A 20356-nucleotide genomic window follows, 5' to 3' on the forward strand; every position below is an offset into this window, starting at 1 on the left:
GAGGGCTCATTTTTTGCACCGTGATCTGTACTTTTTATTGATACCATACTTTCTTTATACACTTTTATAAAAAAGCAGCTATTTTGGACTTTTTTTAAATTTTTTTTAACATTCACGTCGGTCACCGGACGGTATCATTAACATTTTATTTTAATAGTTGGGATATTTACGCACGCGGTGATACCAAATATATTATTTATATATTATTTTTTTCATTTATTTATTAATTTTTTTTACACTTTTTGGGGGTGAAATAGGGAAAATGGGACAATTTGCATCTTTATTGGGGGAGGGTTTCTTTCACGTTTTTTTTTTTTACTTTTATTTTTACACTTTAATAGTCCCCATAGGTGACAATTTATAGCAATCATTCCATTGCTAACACTGTTCAGTGCTATGCATAGGACATAGCACTGATTAGCATTATCGGTGATCTTCTGCTCTGGTCTGCTCGATCTCAGATTAGAGCAGAATACCCCGGGAGACAGCCGGAGCCAGGTGAGGGGACCTCCGGCTGCCATGCTGGATGATCGGATCCGGATCCGATCATCCATTCAAAGTACCGCACTGCGGCAGATACCGTGATCTGTATTGATAAATGCATAGGACGTAAATGTACGTCCTGGTGCATTAAGTACCAGCTCACCAGGACGTACATTTATGTCCTGCGTCGTTAAGGGGTTAAAGGGGTACTCCGGTGGAAAACATTTTTCTCTAAATCAACTGGTACCAGAAAGTTAAACAGATTTGTAAATTCCTTCCATTTAAAAATCTTAATCCTTCCAGTACTTACAGTCATGGCTGTAAATGTTGGCACCCCTGATATTTTTCAAGAAAATGAAGAAAATTTCTCACAGAAAGGGATAGCAGTAACACATGTTTTGCTATACACATGTTTATTCCCTTTGTGTGTATTGGAACTAAACAAAAAAAGGGAGGAAAAAAGGCAAATTGGACATAATGTCACACCAAACTCCAAAAATGGGCTGGACAAATTATTGGCACCCTTAACTTAATATTTGGTTGCACACCCTCTGGAAAAAATAACTGAAATCAGTCTCTTCCTATAACCATCAATGAGCTTCTTACACCTCTCAGTTGGAATGTTGGACCACTCTTCTGCTCCATGTCTCTCTTATTGGAATGGTGCCTTCCCCCCCCCCCCACCCCCCCCCCCCCCAACAGCAATTTTAAGATCTCTCCACCGGTGTTCAATAGGATTTAAATCTGGACTCATTGCTGGCCACTTCAGAACTCTCCAGCGCCTTGTTTCCATCCATTTCTATGTGTTTTTTTTACATATGTTTGGGGTCATTGTCCTGTGTGAAGACCCAAGATCTCGGGCGCAAACCCAGCTTTCTGACACTGGGCTGAATAGTGCGACCCAAAATCCGTTGGTAATCCTCAGATTTCATGATACCTTGCACACATTCAAGGCACCCAGTGCCAGAGGTTTCAAAACAACCCCAAAAACCATAATTGAACCTCCACCATATTTCACTGTAGGTACTGTGCTCTTTTCTTTGCAGGCCCCATTCCGTTTTTGGTAAACAGTAGAATGATGTGCTTTACCAAAAAGCTCTATATTGGTCTCATCTGTCCACAAGACGTTTCCCCAGAAGGATTTTGACTTACTCAAGTTCATTTTGGCAAAATGTAGTCTTGCTTTTTTATGTCTCTGTGTCAGCAGTGGGGTCCTCCTGGGTTTCCTGCCATAGCGTTTCATTTCATTTAAATGTCGATGGATAGTTTGCGCTGACACGGATGCTCCCTGATCCTGCAGGACAGGTTGAATATCTTTGGAACTTGTTTGGGGCTGCTTATCCACCATCCAGACTATCCTGCGTTGACACCATTCATTAATTTTTATTTTCCGTCCACGCCCAGGGAGATTAGCTACAGTGCCATGGGCTTCAAACTTCTTGATAATATTGCGCACGGTGGACAATGACAAATCTAGATCTCTGGAAATGGACAGTTCTCTTCTCCTCTTTACATTGTGAGGCACACACAGGCACACAAAAAGCATGGACAACAGAAAGACTAAGTGAACTTCTCTCCTTTTTATCTGCTTTCAGGTGTGATTTTTATATTGCCCACACCTGTTACTTGCCCCAGGTGAGTTTAAAGGTGCATCACATGCTTGAAATTATTTTGAAAGGGTGCCAATAATTTTGTTCAGGCCATTTTTGGAGTTTGGTGTGACATCATGTCCAATTTGCTTTTTTTCCCTCCCTTTTTTTTGTTTAGTTCCAATACACACAAAGGGAATAAACATGTGTATGTGTATAGCAAAACGTGTGTTACTGCAATCCCTTTCTGTGAGAAATACTTCATTTTCTAGAAAAATTTCAGTGGTGCCAACATTTACAGCCATGACTGTATCAACTGCTGTATGTATAGTTCTTTTTCTGTCTGAACACAGTTCTCTCTGCTGACACCTCTGTCCATGTCAGGAACTGTCCGGAGCAGGAGAGGTTTGCTATGAGGATTTGCTCCTACTCTGAACAGTTCCTGACATGGACAGAGGTGTCAGCAGAAAGCACTGTGTTCAGACAGAAAAGAACAACTCCACTTCCTCTGTAGTATAAGCAGCTGATAAGTACTGGAATGATTGAGATTTTTTAAATAAAAGTAATTTACAAATCGGTTAAACTTTCTGGAGCCAGTTGATATGTAAAAAAAAAAAAAAAATTGTTTTCCACCCGAGTACCCCTTTAAAAGCTACATGACTTCGATTCCCCAAGTCAAAATCCCAACATGTCAATCTCAGGTTCCAACTTTTTTCGTATCCTTCACACTGACAATAAGCCATAGTTTCATTCACACACTTAAAAACCTCAAAATGTCAAAGTACTGGCAACTAAATGTCATTCTGAGTCATGTATATCAGATGGGTGTGAAAAGGGAAAAGATGTATTAGTATTTCCAGGAATATGAAAACCTAAGTGTATATTCATACAGAGATTTTTTTTTGGATAAGTCTTCATCGGTGTCCAAACAGTATAGAATTTTCAGTTGCAGATTTGAGATCCGACATAAAAATCGAGGCAAAGTCTATACACTAAATTCAATAGAAGCTAAATCCACGTTTTTAAATTAGGAATTCCCATCTGCAATATTCATGGCATACCCACATGACACCTCTGGGACTGGCCTCTCGCGAAAGGCTAGAGGAAAAGAGCCAAATAAGCAATTTTATGCAGTTTGCATAGGCCCCAATAACTTTAATGGCAATTGTAGCACCGCAAGCTACGCCGTTTCCGTAACCCACATCTATGAGATATTCATGGCATAACCTGTGGATATGCCATAAATTTTCCAAATGGGAAAACCACTTTAAGTTGGAAATCTGTGTCAAAAAAACTCTTTGGATTCTTGATCTGGATGTCCTTTGAAATTATACCTGCATCATTGAAGTGCTTTCAAAAAATGAAATAAGAAAAAAAAAATGAGACAGTATCAATTGTAATCTATAAAGTGTCCTGTGGGATCTAGAAAGCATACACAAAGTCAGTCGCAGGTGTAGATAAAAAGAAGAGAAAAGAAGCATTCTTCAGAGTTCTGTCCTAGTCAATGTTATCTGCTGTCACCACAATCTCCGGTACTAAATTTCAATTGCCACAGTAAATGGTTATAAAACATCAGACCTTAAAAGTTGAGAGTGGACTACATGGTACTTATTATGCAACCTATACAGTTATGTCAACCACACATGCAACAGGGCCTAAACAAAAATATGTATTGTGATGACTTTTACTTCAATAGCATTTTCTACTATGGCACTGCACTTATTTGCACCAGTCTCGTCATCAGAGGGGTTGACAATGTAATCTCCCCAAGATATTTGCTTAATCCAGTGTCATAAGAAGTGAGGTAACCTAGCAGAATGTTTAAAACCGTGGAAAGTATACTAAGCGAACCTATGCGCATGCTTGGAGGGTATGGAAACATGCAGATGTTGTACCGGAACATATTCTAGCCTATTGCTGCAAATAACCACTGGGCCAAACAATCATGGTGGTTTCAAGTTCCAAAACACATGTAAAACATCTGAGAACTTCTTAGGTCCACTGGGTCACAAGCTGTGTGCAGTAACTGGTAACCACTTAGGAACTTTTCAAAGGGGTACTCCACCCCTAGACATCTTTTCCCCATCCAAAGGATAGGGGATAAGATGTCTGACCACAGGGGTCCCCACCGGCAGGACCCTCATTATCAGACATCTTATTTGGGGGCAGCACCACAGACACCAGGTGCACAGAGTGAACTTCGTTCCCTGTCAATGCAGGGCGGAGGCTCGTAACGTGAAAAGGTCAGACAGACTTGCCAGTAGGAACGTCTCCTGTTTACCAAATAAATAGCATTGCCATGCATTATTATATATATATATATATATATATATATATATATATATATGAAAATCTAATGACAGGTTCTTTTTTTTAATTAATTCTACCCAAAACATCTTAGCATTACTCAGTTTTTATGGTTTAAAAAAAAATAAATAAAAAAAAAATAAAAAAAAATATTATATATATATATATTTTATTTTCTTTATACTAGACCCAAGATCATTTTCATTCTTAACAATAGGGGGATGCTTTAAGTCTTTATTAAAGACTGCTTTATAGAGCTAAGCATATAGGAAGCGAGCAATAAAAGACAGCCTTAGTAGAAAATAAGAGCAATTGTACTGAGCAATTTTCCCGTACTTAAGAAGTCTATAAAACCTGGCACTGTCCCTAGAAATTACAATAATGTTCTTTAATCTTACTGACATATCAGTGACAATTTAGCTCAAAGATGAATATTATATGACAAATAGGAGCCAGACAGCAATATGTACAGCGTGTTCATAGTTAGGCGCCAGCAGTAAAAGCAGAGGAGCCATGTCTTACTGGCTCCTAGGAATTAACTAGAATACAATTCACCTTATTGCAGGGGTACAGCAGTGTCATAATGTACATAGGGATGTGAATTAAACTCTTTATTTCCTTCTTTTTAATCCATTTTAATCCCAATACTAAGTTCCCAAACAGTAACAACCCATTAAAACACAATGGTTCCAAAGCCTAGGCTTGCAGTATGATTGGTAGATGCCACATTTTCACATTTATGACTGTATACCGTCTCTTAGACAAGTTTACACTTTACAACATGATGTACGGATGGTACAATAAACTTCTACATAGAGTTTATGTAAAGCCATGATCAACTTGGCCACACACAAACAATTCAAAACTATACAGCTATGGTTGTTGTAGTGAATATAAAGAGGGACTATGAACGCCTACATGGTTACCCATGAAAATATTGCCTTACTACAAATGCCTGGATGAATGAAAATCAGTCTGATCTACAGGGTGGGCCATTTATATGGATACACCTTAATAAACTGGGAATGGTTGGTCATATTAACTTTCTGTTTGTGGCACATTAGTATATGTGAGGGGGGAAACTTTTCAAGGTGGGTGGTGACCATGGTGGCCATTTTGAAGTTGGCCATTTTGAATCCAACTTTTGTTTTTTCAATAGGAAGAGGGTCATGTGACACATCAAACTTATTGGGAATTTCACATGAAAAACAATGATGTGTCACATGACCCTCTTCCTATTGAAAAAACAAAAGTTGGATTCAAAATGGCCAACTTCAAAATTGCCGCCATGGTCACCACCCATCTTGAAAAGTTTCCCCCCTCACATATACTAATGTGCCACAAACAGGAAGTTAATATCACCAACCATTCCCATTTTATTAAGGTGTATCCATATAAATGGCCCACCCTGTATAGTTAGGATGTGTTTGCAAGTTGAACAATGTGGACGTAGAGAGTCCATTCAACAGTTTGTGCTAGGAAATGGATGGTTTTGCAGTAAATGCCGATTCAGATCATAATAATTTCTATTCCGTATATTTGTCAACAATCACATCAGTCGCTGTCCTCATTAGGACTAACAATCTTAGCTCTAGTATGATTTTAGACTGAGGAAGGAAAACCACACAAACATAGGGAGAACACAAAAACTACATGCAGATGTTGCCCATGGTTAAAGTTCAACCTAGGACCACAGCGCTGCAAAGTATTAATCCCTCAGCCACCAACATAATTAATATTGGGGGTCAATATAGGATCTAATGGTCATCCCATCCCAAAGGCAGCTTTGTAAAGTTTTTTTTATTTTTTTATTATTATTATGGGATAAGTTATAGATCGCGGGGGGTCCGAGCACTGGGGCCCCCCGGGATCTCCTGGACGGGGCCACGGCAGTCTGCAGGAAGTACAGTTTTGTCCTCAGCAGAAAGCTGCGGCAGACACACCGCCTCCAGGTATCTCTATGGGGTACATGTAGGGGGTGTGTGCGGCCGCCGCGTCATGAGGGGACGGAATGCCCTCTTTCCATCATAGTGCCACGGCCCCCGTCCAGGAGATCCCGGGGGGCCCTTTCGCTTCGTATAGGGGGTAAGTTATATTGCAATGCAAATGTCCTTTAATACTGGGCATATGCTTTTAACATCTATTAATTGAAGAGAAATTATAATGCTGTAGCAAAAAAATCCAATAGAGTAAAAAAAATACAACAATGACAGACAGTCAGTTGTTATTTAGTATAATAAGCTGTGTAATGATGAAATATCTAAAAAGACAACTGTGAAAGAGAAATATTATACTCTAGTTAGTGCACCTATGTAGTTTTCAACTGTGTAGAAAAGAAAATTCCTACATTTGGTAAATGTTATATAAAAATTCATTTTCACAAATACAGTAATAGTTGTGGTGTACTTTTAAACTAAAACTGAAGTGGCTGTGTGACATGCAACTACTTAGAAAATATATATAAATTAATAATATCCCTGTCGGAGATATCTAAACCTGCCTATAAATATTTAAAGAACATCAAAGGCGGCGATGTTAAATTAAAAATGCTGTCACCCTGTTAGAAACTGGCCCCTGGCGCTGCCAGATTCAACATGCAGGAACCTCTGATCCCTGAACCGACAGACAGGGAAGAACTGCAACTTGAGACACTGGTGGAGGCCGGGGGCTTGTTCAATTGAAAAGCAGACAAAAAGGGCAAAAAAAAGTTAATACACTGCTCAAAAAAATAAAGGGAACGCTTAAAAAACACAATGTAACTCCAAGTCAATCACACTTCTGTGAAATCACACTGTCCACTCAGGAAGCAACACTGATTGACAATCAATTTCACATGCTGTTGTGCAAATGGAACAGACAACAGGTGGAAATTAAAGGCAATTAGCAAGACACCCCCAATAAAGGAGTGGTTCTGCAGGTGGTGACCACAGACCACTTCTCAGTTCCTATGCTTCCTGGCTGATGTTTTGGTCACTTTTGAATGTTGGCGGTGCTTTCACTCTAGTGGTAGCATGAGACAGAGTCTACAACCCATACAAGTGGCTCAGGTAGTGCAGCTCATGCAGGATGGCACATCAATGCGAGCTGTGGCAAGAAGGTTTGCTGTATCTGTCAGTGTAGTGTCCAGAGCATGGAGGCGCTACCAGGAGACAGGCCAGTATGGAGATGTGGAGGAGGCCATAGGAAGGCAACACCCCAGCAGCAGGACCGCTACCTCCGGATTTGTGCAAGGAGGAGCACTGCAAGAGCCCTGCATAATGACCTCCAACAGGCCACAAATGTGCATGTGTCCACTCAACCGGTCAGAAACAAACTCCATGAGGGTGGTATGAGGGCCCAATGTCCACAGCTGGCGGTTGTGCTTACAGCCCAACACTGTGCAGGACGTTTGACATTTGCCGGAGAACACCCTGTGCTCTTCAGAGATGAAAGCAGAGTCTGGAGCCGCCGTGCAGAACGTTCTGCTGCCTGCAACATCCTCCAGCATGACTGGTTTGGCGGTGGGTCAGTAATGGTGTGGGGTGGCCTTTCTTTGGGGGGCCGCACAGCCCTCCATGTGCTTGCCAGAGGTAGCCTGACTGCCAATAGGTACCGAGATGAGATCCTCAGACCCCTTGTGAGACCATATGCTGGTGTGATTGGCCCTGGGTTCCTCCTAATGCAAGACAATGCTAGACCTCATGTGGCTGGAGTGTGTCAGCAGTTCCTGCAAGAGGAAGGTATTGATGCTATGGACTGGCCTGCCCGTTCCCCAGACCTGAATCTGATGGAGAACATCTGGGACATCATGTCTCGCTCCATTCACCAATGCCACGTTGCACCACAGACTGTCCAGGAGTTGGCGGATATCCCTCAGGAGACCATCCGCCACCTCATCAGGAGCATGCCCGGGCATTGTAGGGAGGTCATACGGGCACATGGAGGCCACACACACACACACTACTGATCCTCTTTTGACTTGTTTTAAGGACATTACTTCAAAGTTGGATCAGCCTGTAGTGTGGTTTTCCACTTTGATTATGAATGTGACTCATAATCCAGACCTCCATGGGTTAATAAATTTGATTTCCATTGATAATTTTTGTGTGATTTTGTTGTCAGCAAATTCAACTATGTAAAGACGAAAGTATTTCATACGATTAGTTCATTCATTCAGATCTAGGATGTGTTATCTTAGTGTTCCCTTTATTTTTTGAGCAGTGTACATACAATACTTCCTACCTAAACTGCCTCTACTCTAGCTAAAGGAAATACTGCACTTCCCCCCCTGCTCCTTTACTATCCAGCATACAATCTCACATACAAAGGCTCATATTTCTTAGAAAAAAAAATACAAGTTTAAATATACATTAGCCAGTATACTGTATATTATCTATACTACACCAATGATGGTGCATAACTACTAGGTAATACTTAAAAGGGGAAACATCTTATCCCCTATGTAAAGAATAGCGGATAAGATGTTAGAACGGGGGGTCTGCGCTGCATGATCTGTGCTGCGGTCCCGTCATTCAGTGCACGGAGCAAACTCCGCTCCGTGCCCGATGACTGACAATGCAAGGCGCCACACCCCCTCCATTCACATCTATGGGAGGAGGCGTGACAGCTATGTACTAGCCGTCATGCCCCCTCCCACAAACATGAATGGAAGGGCCGTGGCATGACATCACAAACGCGGAAGCTGCAAGCTTCGGTGTTCCAGACGCAGCCGCTGCCTTGCCAGGAGACCGCAGGGATCCTCTAGCAGGGTACCCCTTTTAAGGAAATCTGCAGCGCTGGGACCCACCGCTATCTCCAGCACGGGGCCCCGGCATTGCCACAGCTCTCCCGTGCAGGAGGCGTGTTGGCCGCAGCATGACGTTGCGATCGACATGCCCCCTCTGTGTATCTCTATTGGAGAGGCGGGGACACAGCGTTCGTGCATCGCCACCTCTCCTATAGTGCTGTATGGAAGGGGGCGTGCCCCTCGAGCTCACTAGCGCATTAGCCGACACACAGCAATGCTGGGGCCCAGTTCGGGAGATCAGAGGGGGTCCTAGCGTGGATAGGGGATACGTTTTTTCTCTGCTGATGTCCTTTATGTAGCAAAAGTACTTTCCTATACATCGCAGTGGACATCTGAAAGAAGGGGGTTAGTAAACCTGGAACCCCTAGAAGTCTAGGGGCCATTATACTGTAGATTGTGGAAACAGCATTGTTGCATTGTGATTTTAAAAACTATAGGTCTCCAACATACTGTGGTTCCTCGATACACAGTATTTTTAACCAGACACTGGTCTTTCCTGGGTCACTGCAACTTGAAACCAGCAAAGATTTTTCTGGTCCCCTGTGAGAATTACACAGGGCGATGATCAGCCAAATGAATTTTACAAAAATGCTTATTCCAGATAATTGTCAAGTGTCAAAGTGCCATCGATCAGCCGACAAAAGCAATAACATTCTTTGATAGTTGATTTTTATGCAGGTCTTAAAATCATTCTTAAAGGCCGTACATCGCTTCAAGTAAACTGGGAATATCCAGCCAATAATGAGGACATTTATGGGCCACAATTGATCCTGCAATTGTTCTTGAAGCTTGGTCTGCACGATAATGGACCTACGTGAAGGATCATTAATCGAGCACCAAGATTTGCGCACGTCATCGAGAGCTACATGGCCTATGTAAAAGGGTCTTTAAAGTAAGGACTTTTATTGTATTCACTTCCACCAATTGTCTCTAATCTTCCTTTTTTCTTATTTCAGGGGTTTCAGAACAAATTATTACTTTTCATAGAGTTATGGTCTCAAGTTACAATATTTTCAATAGTCTGTTATGAACAAATTAAATAGACGAGTAAATTGAAAGACGATGGTCTTACACTAAATGGAAAACAAAAGTAAATGTTTTGTCCATTACAGTGAATAGGCCCCAGCATGGGAATGCTGTAGTATACACCAGTGACCGCCAAACTGTGGCCCTCCAGATGGTGCAAGTAGTTGTAGTTTTGCAACATCTGGAGGGCCACAATTTGGAGACCACTGGTATACAGTAGGGCTGCAAGATATGGGGAAAATGTGCGATTGCGATTTTGGGCCTAAATATTGCTATATGCGATGCGATATAATTTAAAAAAAATTGTGAAATCTCCCCATTTCATGTCCAATCGCCTCCATTTCACATCTATCCACCCATTTTATGCCCACCGCCTAATTCACATCTCCCCCTTGTCACATTCCCCCCCACCCCTTGTCACATTCTCGTCCCCTGTCACATTTCCCCCCCTTGTCACACCCCCCTGGTCACATTCTCTTCCCCCTTGTCACATTTCCCCCCCCCTTCTGTCACATTCTTGTACTGCAGAAATACACCGAGTTTCCCGGGCGGATTTCAAATCTTCCGCGGGACCTGGGAAACCTAGTGTATTACTGTAGTACAAGACCTCTCCCCATCAGCCAATCACTGGCTTGACACGTGACACCACTGCGGCCAGTGATTGGCTGAAAAGGGAAAGGTCCTACTGTACTAAGAGAGGAAACTCTGGAGCGCACAGAGACTAATCTGCAGGGACCGGGACTAAGTGATCAGAAGGTTTTTATTTTTTTTATTTTTCTCCCTGCGCCCTTAGCTCAGTGTTTTTCTAGCAGGGTGCCTCCAGCTGTTGTGAAACTACTACTCCCAGCATGCCCGGACAGCCTTTGCCGGTCCGGGCACGCTAAGAGATGTAGTTTTGCATCAACTGGAGGCCCCCTGGTTGGGAAACACTGACTTCTAGTATTTAAATTTATTCGTTTTTACCTGCTCATGGGAGCCAGCCCGAGCAGATAATCGCATGTTTTCCTGGGGGGCCATATCGCCATATTGCAAAAAGCAAAAATCACGATTCGATTGCTTTTGCGATATATCGTGCAGCCCTAGTATACAGCAATAAACATTTTTTGCTTGCATTCCTAAACAAATGTGATGTGAACCCAGGTTGCTCCAGCACCGGTCCATTGCTACTGTATGACTACTTTAGCCAATCATTGGGTTTGGCGGTCCATTGCTGCATATGTTAGCACCACTGCAGAAGCCAACGATTGGCAGTAATGCTCAGATGAATAAACCACTCATCACTAATGTAGGAAAATAAAAAAAGACAGTCAGTGACCACCAGAGTATCTGCACTGGAAACTGGGCAAGGGTGGTTTCTTTATTTTATAACATTTACTGCTCCTACCTCCTAGAAAATCCTTTTACGGCATTCAGGTAATTAAAAAAAAGTTTTGACATGTCATGTGGATGTCAAAAAAAATAAAATAAATATATATATATACACACACACACACACATATACATATATATATATATATATATATATATATATATATATATATATATATATAGAGAGAGAGATCAGACAGGATCTCAGCACTGATACCCCAACAGATCTAAAAATTCCAATGACTGAATCCGTTCCATACATTTCATCTAAAGAAGAGTATTCTGGTGGCCAACACATGGACTTCTACATGCCTGATTCAGAGGAATGGGATAGTCGAAGAGATTTGTGCTCCAAATATGCTGCGCTGGAATTTACCCTCCCAGAAGAACATATATTCATGAAGTGTCCAGGCCGAGAAGTGAAAACCAATTCTTTGTAAAAAAATAAAAAATAAAAAAAATGATGATCACCACATATGAAGAGTATAATGTTAATATTTCCGTAACTAAAACCAACATGGTTATCAAATGCTGCTGCTCAGACTCATGGTTTAATAATATATGGTCAATTGTATGTTTTGTGTGAAAATGCTCTTTTAAGTCTGGCAAGTTAACATACAGCCAAGGAAACCAGACGCCCAAGAGGTGGAAAACACTGTCTGGCTACAAAGAAGAACCTTTCTCCTCCCATCAATCCAAAAATCTACAACCTGTATTTAAGTCCCATTTTAACTCCTGTAAATAGAAAACACTGTTTATTTAAACACATGCTTTGACAAAATGTGGTCTCCGTCTAGGGAAAATTGCTATGTACAATAATCAAAAAATAAAAAGTTACAATACTATATATATTTGTCAGTGTTTCCCAACCAGGGTGCCTCCAGCTGTTGCAAAACTACAACTCACAGCATGCCTGGACAGCCTTTGGCTGTCCAGGCATGCTGAGAGTTGTAGTTTTGCAACAGCTGGAGGCACCCTGGTTGGGAAACACTGATATATGTGTTCACTGCATTAAGGTGAACTACACTTCAGATCGTAAAGAATTTTGATCTTTTAGCCAAGTAAATGAAACTTTTAAGAAGGACTTTCACACAAAATTAAACCATTATTTAAAGGAGAACTCCAGACCATAAAAATTGTCCCCCATAGTGCCGGCAGTAAAAAAATAAAGATGTACAAACCTTCCTCCGCTCCCCGGGGCCTCCGGTAACCGGCTCCGGTCTCCGCCGCAATCCACTTCCTGGTTGCCGGTGGTCGGATGAATCAGCCAATCACCAGCCGCAGCGCAGTCCGACTCGCCGGCGATAGGCTGAGCGGCAGTGTGAAAACGCTTCAGGACACAAAATTCTTCACTACACCGGCACCTGCGGCCGGGGCCGAAAACGTCACACTGCCGCTCAGCCTATCGCCGGCCGAGTCGGACTGCGCTGTGGATGGTGATTGGCTGATTCATCCGACCACCGGCAACCAGGAAGTGGATTGCGGCGGAGACCGGAGCCGGTTACCAGAGGCCCCGGGGGAGCGGAGGAAGGTATGTACATCTTTATTTTTTACTGCCGGCACTATGGGGGACAATTTTTATGGTCTGGAGTTCTCCTTTAATAACTATTACGTACAGTAACTGTCAGGAATGAAGACACTTTACGGGGTTAAAATATAAAGTAAAAAGTAGTAGATGCCTGGAACAAATATCTCAGCAGATGGTGTTTGTGTTCACACTAAGTGAATTTAAACCTAAACAAACATATAAAACTAAGAAAAAATGAAAAAGGAAATAGAAAGGAGATCTAGATGGAGCAAGTGGTCTTTCTTTTGGCAACTTTCTGTTTCTAAATAAAACATTTGGGTTCTTTTAGACAGGCAGATCCATGCCCTAGAACGGCTTTGATCTATAGATTAGTCCCTTAAAAAGGGTACTCCGGTGGAAAACTTTTTTTTAATCAACTGGTGCCAGAAAGTTAAACAGATTTGTAAATTACTTCTATTAAAAAAAAATCTTAGTCCTTCCAGTACTTATTAGCTGCTGAATACTACAGAGGAAACTATTTTCTTTGTGAAACACAGAGCTCTCTGCTGACATCATGACCACAGTGCTCTCTGCTGACATCTCTGTCCATTTTATGAACTGTCCAGAGCAGCATCAGTTTTCTATGGGGATTTTCTCCTACTCTGGACAGTTCCCAAAATGGACAGATATGTCAGCAGAGAGCACTGTGCTCGTGATTGTCAGCAGAGAGCTCTGTGTTCCAAAAAGAAAAGAATTTCCTCTGTATTAATCAGCAGCTAATAAGTACTGTAAGGATTAAGATTTTTTTTAATAGAAGTAATTAGCAAATCTGTTTAACTTTCTGGCACCAGTTTAAAAAAAAAATTCTACATGAGTACCCCTTTAAAAAGGCCATTACATGGTCAATTATGGTATGGGCATGGTCACACAAAAGATCACTGGGTCGTTCATGCGGCCCTTTACCTCCATCACTGTTGGGCATTCCTAGTTTACACACCAAGATGTGCGGCTGACAAACAAAGATTTTTAATAAAATGTGTGATCCCCTGACAAATGAACACTTGCTCGTATTACACAGGGCAATATCGGCCTATACAGCCACTAATCGGGCCATGTAATAGGGTAATTAAATGCCGGCAGTGACTTATCTCCTATAGGAACAAAGGTTGAGGCATCTTGAAAGGACTTCTTTCCCCACTCATCTACTGTTCCTGAAGTTATAGGACAAACCCATACACCTTACATAGTCAGACAATCCTGCAGAAATCTGCATTTTTTACTCACTTTTACCCAATATGCATAGGTACCGTATATACTAGAGTATAAGCCGACCGAATATAAGCAGAGGCCCCTAATTTTACCCCAAAAACCCAGGAAAAGTTATTGACTCGGCTATAAGCCTAGGGTGGGAAATACATCATCCCCCCTTGTAATCATCCAGACCCCCGTCATCATCCCCTCCCTTCATCATCACCGCCTATTAATCCCTTCATCAGTGGTCTTCAACCTGCGAACCTCCAGATGTTGCAAAACTACAACTCCCAGCATACCCGGACAGCCATCGTCTGTCTGGGCATGCTGGGTGTTGTAGTTTTGAAACCTCTGGTGGTCCGCAGGTTGAGGACTACTGCGGCCTTCGTCATCATCTAGCCCCCCCCCCCCTCTTTTGTTTTGTACTCACCTCCCCTCGGCGGGAAGTTAGGGTGAGCTGGTCCGGGCCGTCCATGCTGCAGGGACCGTCCGGTGGGGATGGTTAGTCATTGCGGGCTGTCCATTTTCAGAGGGGGGCCTCTTCTCCGCACTTCGGGCCCGGACTAGTGACGTTGCCTTCATGACGATGCACAGGGACGTTGCGCATGAACGTCCCTTTGCGTCGTCGTCAAGGCAACGTCACTAGTCTGGGCCCCAAGCGCGAAGAGGCCCCCCCCCGGTGAAAATGGACAGCCCGCAACGACTAACCATCCTCACCGGACGGTCCCTGCAGCATAGACGGCCCGGACCAGCTCACCCTAACTTCCCGCCAAGGGGAGGTGAGTACAAAACAAAAAGGGGGGGCTGGATGATGACGAAGGCTGCAGTGGTCTTCAACCTGCAGACCTCCAGAGGTTTCAAAACTACAACACTCAGCATGCCCGGACATCTGATGGCTGTCCGGGCATGCTGGGAGTTGTAGTTTTGCAACATCTGGAGGGCCACAGGTGGAAGACCACTGATGAAGGGGTTAAAAGGTGGAGAGTGCACTCGAGTATAAGCCGAGGGGGGGTGTTTTCAGCACGAAAAATCGTGCTGAAAAACTCGGCTTATACGAATATATACCGTACCTACTGAGAGGCTTTATAGAGTATATTTGATACCAAAACTAGGAACGGACCAAATTAATACAAAGCTTCTCCAGAAGGCTTTTTCTACATTCACATGGCAGGATCTCATCCTACTTTTGGCACTATACACAAGGCTCGCACATGAATCCGTTATACCAACATGTACATAAAGACTGGTCATTAAACAATTACCCATAATGTGCCATGACTGTTTTCCAATTCACTTTTGGTATTGGAAAGTTTGCCCTTTGAATAACGCCCCTACTCATAGGCACACATAATCACGGCACTTATGTAACATTAAGGTCAATTACATTTCATGGAGAAATTAAGAAAATTATATCAATTATATCATATGATATTCGTAATTTAGCAAATGGCCTACAAAAAGCTGAAAATTACAGTCACGAAAATTCTATCTATTTTACTTCTCAGGCTATGGGAATTTCTGTGCATTTAGGACATGTAGTATATCCTTGTAAAAAGAATTTGTCCTCTGTTTTATGGGAATGTTCATGGTGTAGCAGAATAAACTATTAGAATAGAGGATACCATATTAAAAGGTCAAAAAGGAACCTATTTCCGGATCTAGTTCATGCTGCTTTGCTCCTATACTAGGGCAGAAAGGGAATCACCACCAGTTTCCAAGTCGAAGCGGAGGAGAATAGGGAACTAAAAACCTACACAATGCTTACCGCTTCCTGTTTGTCAGATAAAAGAGGAGCAAATCTGGGCTTAGAGTCAATCTAAAGGAAAACTGTCATTATGATTTAAGAGGAGTACTCCGGTATGGGAAAATTGCCCATCATACTGCAGGCAGTAAAAAAATAAAGAGGTACAGACCTTCCGCCGCTCCCCCGATGCCTCCGGCCTCCACCGATATCCTCTTCCTGCCGCCGGGGCCGTAAACGTCACACTGCCGATCAGTCTATCGCCTGCCGAGGCAGGACTTTGCTGCAGTATGACACGCTGACCACCGGCAACCAGGAAGAGGATTGTTGCGGAGGCCAGAGCCGGTTACCGAAGGCACCAGGGGAGGGACGGAAGGTATGTACCTATTTATTTTATTACTGCCGGCAGTATGACAGGCCATTTTCCCATCCCGGAGTACTCCTTTAACCCAATAATATGTTGCCACCATGCTGTAGCACATTTCACACACTTCAGGATATGTCCAGTGGACACTTCTGTAGGGTAGGAGGTTTTATTACTTCAGTTAATAGGGTATGTAGTGCTTTGGGGAACAAATAGTAAAAAAATTGGAACACAGCACGTGCTACAGTATCTATGGTGGGGGTAAAACATTGTGTCAGGTTCCCTTTAAAGAGGTATGACACCCCTAGACATCTTATCCCCTATCCAAAGGATAGGAGATAAGATGTCTGATCACGGAGGTCCCGCCGCTGTGGACCCCCACGATCTCCCTGCAACACCCAGCGTTTGTTTAGAGTGTCTGGTACAGCGCCGGAGGCTTGTGACGTCAAGGATGTGCTCCGCTCATGACGCAACGCCCCTCAATGCAAGTCTATGGGAGGGGGCGTGGCCGTGACATTCCGAGCGGGGTGTGACGTCCTCCGCCCCACATCGCCAGAAATCTGGCACGGAGCGAAGTTCGCTTCGTGCACCGGATGTCTGGGGTGTTGCAGCAGAAATCGCGGGGGCCCCCAGCGGCAAGACCCCCGCAATCAGATAGGGAATAAGATGTCTAGGGGCGGACTACCCTTTAAGGAGCAATTATGTATAGATCAAACCCTTTAATCTGAATGGGCTCATTCTTCATCGGTACTTCTATAACAATTCTCGTAAATTTTAAATCTACAAACATAAACATCACTGTTAATGTTGCAAAACATATTGCAATATATGCACAGACTTTGGTTACCATGATACCTCTCCCTTAGGCTTTTTATGTATGCCTCTGTATGGAAAAAAGCAGGTACCTAGTGGAATATAATAATACGGTAATTGGTTCCTAAGAGGAAGGTTTACCTGACCTCAATGTTTATAATTAGATCTATGAAAGAAAAAACTATTTGTGCCATGTGATTTAACTTGTAAATAGGACAGGGATAGCTGGGTTCAGATGGCTGCCAAACCGATAAAGGTTGGTCGGTGTTATGTGGTCGACAGTCCTTACTGATCAGTTTTTAGCATCCAGACAGCCGCAATGACTGCAAAACATGATAGAAAGCACATTCACTGGTTTCATGAATGCAAGTATAATACATGCCATACTGCGCAAGAAAAAGTATGGGTACTTTCTGTCTGACAGAGCATGTCGACCATACGATAATCTTGGCATATGGGTTCAGTCAAGAGGTTTCATAAATAAAACAGTATATACAAAAAGCTAATGCTCTGCGTAAAAGCAGTGATGTGTATGTCTACACCACTTCTACTTTAATGATAAATGTTAGCTTGGACACATTCAGGATTTTACTGGTTGTACTTCTATTGGAAAGAAATTGAATTTCGTAGAGTTTTGGCCAATGTTAACATGCATCTAAAAAAAAAAAATAATTTGTACAGAACAATTACAGGTTCTCATGACATGTCATCAGCAGTTAGACAACCATGAAAGTGTCATAGAGAAAAGCAATATACAAATGCAAAAGCAACTAACAGTTGTATCAATAAATAGAAAGAATTTTAATATATTATATAAAATGAAAAAGTGATGTTGAGAACAGTAAAGAAGCATAGTTGGCCACAGAGAGTCACTCTAGGGTACTTTATACATAAAAGTGAGAATGGGGGCTCTATAAGATTAGCATGCTCTATTCCAGGGTACAACCCTGTAAGGGTGAAACTAACATCAGGTAGAGAAAGCATCTTGAGAATAAGTACTGGTCAGTATAAGACACATTGGTCCACTAACGTATGGGAGTCACCTACATATAACAAAAATGGAAAGGTGAGATCATTGTCAATGACTGGCTAGGGTGCAGATGTAAATACAAGTAGTATATAGAGTTGCTGCTATATACAGTATACTATATATAAACACGGAGGGGCAGTAGACATCGCATATCTAGATTTTAGTAAGGCTTTTGACACTGTCCCACATAGAAGACTTATCAATAAACTGCAGTCATTGAGCTTGGACTCCCATATTGTTGAGTGGATTAGGCAGTGGCTGAGTAACAGACAACAGAGGGTTGTAGTCAATGGAGAATATTCAGAGCAAGGTCTTGTTACCAGTGGGGTACCTCAGGGATCTGTACTGTGACCAATATTGTTTAATATCTTCATTAGTGATATCGCAAAAGGTCTCGATGGTAAGGTGTGTCTTTTTGCTGATGACACAAAGATATGTAACAGGGTTGATGTTCCTGGAGGGATACGCCAAATGGAAAAGGATTTAGGTAAACTAGAAGAATGGTCAGAACTCTGGCAACTGAAATTTAATGTGGATAAGTGCAAGATAATGCACCTGGGGCATAAAAACCCTCGGGCAGAATATAGAATATTTGACACAGTCCTGACATCTGTATCTGAGGAGAGGGATTTAGGAAGTAATTATTTCAGAAGACTTAAAGGTAGGAAGACAATGTAATAGAGCAGCAGGAAATGCTAGAAGAATGCTTGGATGTATAGGGAGAGGTATAAGCAGTAGAAAGAGAGAAGTGCTCATGCCGCTGTACAGAACACTGTTGAGACCTCACTTAGAGTATTGTGCGCAGTACTGGAGGCTGTATCTCCAGAAGGATATAGATACTCTAGAGAGAGTTCAGAGAAGAGCTACTAAACTAGTACATGGATTGCAGGATAAAACTTACCAGGAAAGGTTAGAGGACCTTAACATGTATAGCTTGGAAGAAAGAAGAGACTATGGATATGATAGAGACATTTATATACATAAAGGGAATCAACACGGTAAAGGAGGAGAGGATATTTAAAAGAAGAAAAACTACCACAAGAGGACATCATTTTAAATTAGAGGGGCAAAGGTTTCTGCAGTAATATGAGGAAGTATTACTTTACTGAGAGAGTAGTGGATGCATGGAGTAGCCTTCCTTCAGAAGTGGTTGCTGCAAATACAGTGAAGGAGTTTAAACATGCATGGGATAAGCATAAGGCTATCCTTCATATATGATAGGGCCAGGGACTATTGACAGACTATTGACAGACTAGATGGGCCAAATGGTTCTTATCTGCCGACACATTCTATGGTTCTACAACACCTCTGGTTATCTCTAGCGTCTTATTGCAAACAATCATGATATGCCAATTGTAGAAACCATCTGCATGGGTCTGCAAGGTAATGTGACGTGCAGCAACATATATTTGCAAAACAACACTGCATCCTGTTGTGCCAAGTCTTTTTATTGTATGGCATACAAGTGTTAAGCCTGCAAGGCTGTGTTTATGAGAGTGGCATGGGGTATTTAATCACCCCTTCCACTAAGGTATGGCGCGTTGGTGAAACTCGCCCACCCTCCCTTTTCCTTTACAAGGCATGCCCTCTATAGGCGGGCCCACGTTCGCAGTTTTGGGCACACTTCAACCGCTTGTTATATGCATGTTATGTGATTGTTTTGAATTTAGGTCTTCAGAGGTCAGTTCCACAGCTGTCCAGTTGGTATGTTTCTTCTTTATTATTATTTTATCGAAATTAAAGGTTATCCCGGCGACCTTACATTTTAAGGCATGACCACAACTGCTAAGTAATGCTGTGGTTATCACAGGTAGGACAACTAGGATAAACATGATTGAAGACTGCACAGAAGGCTATATGCATCAAAAACCTATCATGCATTCAGTCACTATGGAGTACAATAACCAAGCCACAATATTCATACAAGTACGGTATGCTGGGACTACAGAGAACAACATGTAAAATTGTTTTCCCAGCAGCCTCAGAGAATTTTTCCTCTATATTAAAAAGTGCTCACAACTTTCTTTCAACTATCGACATTATTCAGGTGCAGTGGAAATCTCAGGGAGAAAACAAACGAGGTCTGTAAAA

The 20356-nt window shown here is 42.3% G+C and overlaps 1 protein-coding gene across 2 annotated transcripts in view; it reads right to left on the bottom strand.

The window, feature by feature from the left end:
• Positions 1 to 20356, bottom strand: part of ZNRF3 (zinc and ring finger 3) — a 177568-nt gene that overhangs the window by 148082 nt on the left and 9130 nt on the right. The gene's annotated exons all lie outside the window — the stretch shown is intronic.

This window comes from Hyla sarda, chromosome 1, assembly GCF_029499605.1.
Source record: "Hyla sarda isolate aHylSar1 chromosome 1, aHylSar1.hap1, whole genome shotgun sequence".
NCBI lineage: Eukaryota > Metazoa > Chordata > Amphibia > Anura > Hylidae > Hyla > Hyla sarda.